Raw genomic sequence first — 2,067 nt, 5'->3', positions numbered from 1 at the left:
GTGAAATTATTTTCTAAGTCCTCATTTTGAAGGTCCAGAGAATAAGGAATACTTGTATTTAGCAGGCTTTGGGACAGAAATCATTGAATTCTACCCTTAGAATTATTACATAATGATTTATAGTCCTGTTTGATATGCTAGACTCCTTATTCAAGGGAACTCATCCTATTCACTTTTATTCTATTCTCTCTCCCTGCCCCACAATGAAAATTATTGTAGACATGTGTCTGAACATCACATTAATTCAACCACAACTGAAGAATGAAAGTAAGTTTAACTTCTCAGAGTGAATACAGTAAAAGTAATTTTAAAATAACCTTTCTTCCACATGTGTATTTAACTCCTTTGTTGTCCATAATACTGGGCTGAGAAAAATCAGGAATTCACACCTTTAGTCAAAGTTACCAAAGTTTCTGAAGTGTCTTGCTAGGGCCTGTGGGACCTAGATGGTCAACTGGCCAGAGCTGAGAGAAGATTCTGGGACAGGAGCAGGCATGTTGGAAATCAAGAAGATTGGAGATGAGTACTCTACATTCACCAATGTGGGCAAAGCCCCCAAGGCCTATGCCATGCTCCTCCACAGAACCAGCAAAGAGAGTCTCTTGGAAGTGGAATACAACCTCCAGGATGCTACTATGCAAGTGTGCTGCAAAATCCACCTGGACCCCTGCTCGTTCCGGGGGGTAGAGCCTCTGAAATGGCCATGGCCCATGCTTTGATACATAAATCCAAGGCTATGACTGGTATGGAACAGTGGCCAGACAGGGCTGTTGCCCAAGCCTCAAAAGATCATACCTCGTATCCTTATCTAGAACTGTGGGACCAGCGCATTTGTTTACTTACCTGCCTTCAGGCCAAGCACAACACCCAGGAGAACTGTGGGACTTGGGGCGTAAATGGTGAGACAGGTACCCTGCTGGACACAGAAGCACTGGGCATCTGGGAGCCACTGGCTGTGAAGCTGAAAGCATCCAAGACAGCAAGGGAAATAGCAGTTCTGTTACTGAGGACTGATGACATCATCTTAGGCCACAGAAAGGAGGGTGATAACCAGTGGGGCACCTGGGTGGCTCAGCTGGTTAAGCATCTGCCTTCAGCTCAGGTCGTGATTTCAGTCAGGGTCCTGGGATCTCATCCTGCATTGGGATCCCTGCTTAGCGGGGAGCCTGCTTCTTCCCATGTCCCACTTCCCCCTCCCTCTCCTTGTGTGCTCACTCTCTCTCTCTCTCTCTCAAATAAATAAATAAAATCTTAATTTTTTTTTTTTTTTTTTTTTTAGAAAGGAGAGTGATGATGACCAGAGCCCACAAATCAGGGCTCTCGATGCTGGCCAGGAGTGAGTGGCGGACAAGGCAACCTCAACACAGAGCCAGCAGAGGGTCCCTCTTCCTTGAGCCAGATTGCCAGGGACACTGTGGGTATCTCAGTTTGGAAGCAAAAAGGTTGAAAGGCAGCCCTGGCCCCTTTCTGTCCCAGCAGTGTCTGCAAAAGGCACAGACATTCATTTCTTCTCTATTATAAGCTTTCTGTTTATCAGGAAAGATATGGGGAAGTCAGAATGCCTGAGTGTACACAGTTCAAATTTTAAGAGACTGTGCCTAAATGATAGTCAAAATCTTATCTCTGCATGGAAAGTTCACAAAAGTACCTATTGCTCAATCACTTGATATTATCAGATCTTTGAGCTTCTGATAACCCGATATAGAAAGTAGGCATCTTAGAGTTATTTTTTTTTTATTTTTTTTATTATTATTTATTTATGATAGTCATACAGAGAGAGAGAGAGAGGCAGAGACACAGGCAGAGGGAGAAGCAGGCTCCATGCACCGGGAGCCCGACGTGGGATTCGATCCCGGGTCTCCAGGATCGTGCCCTGGGCCAAAGGCAGGCGCCAAACCGCTGCGCCACCCAGGGATCCCTCTTAGAGTTATTTTGATTCAGTTTTCAAGTTTTAAACAGGGTTAAGCATCTTTTCATATGTTTAAAGGCCATTTGCATTTCCTCTTCAAAGAATGACTTATGTATCCATTTTTCTATTGAGTTTTTAAATCTTTTATTTATTTTTAG

General features: G+C 44.1%; 1 pseudogene; it reads left to right on the top strand.

The window, feature by feature from the left end:
* The first annotated feature begins 446 nt into the window (after nucleotides 1-446).
* Nucleotides 447-1,340, top strand: LOC140594828 (T-complex protein 1 subunit gamma-like; annotated as a pseudogene).
* Nucleotides 1,341-2,067: the final 727 nt, after the last annotated feature.

This window comes from Vulpes vulpes, chromosome 12 (assembly GCF_048418805.1).
Source record: "Vulpes vulpes isolate BD-2025 chromosome 12, VulVul3, whole genome shotgun sequence".
Lineage (NCBI taxonomy): Eukaryota > Metazoa > Chordata > Mammalia > Carnivora > Canidae > Vulpes > Vulpes vulpes.
Note: the sequence above shows the minus strand (reverse complement) of the source record. Positions and strands in the feature narration are given on the sequence as shown.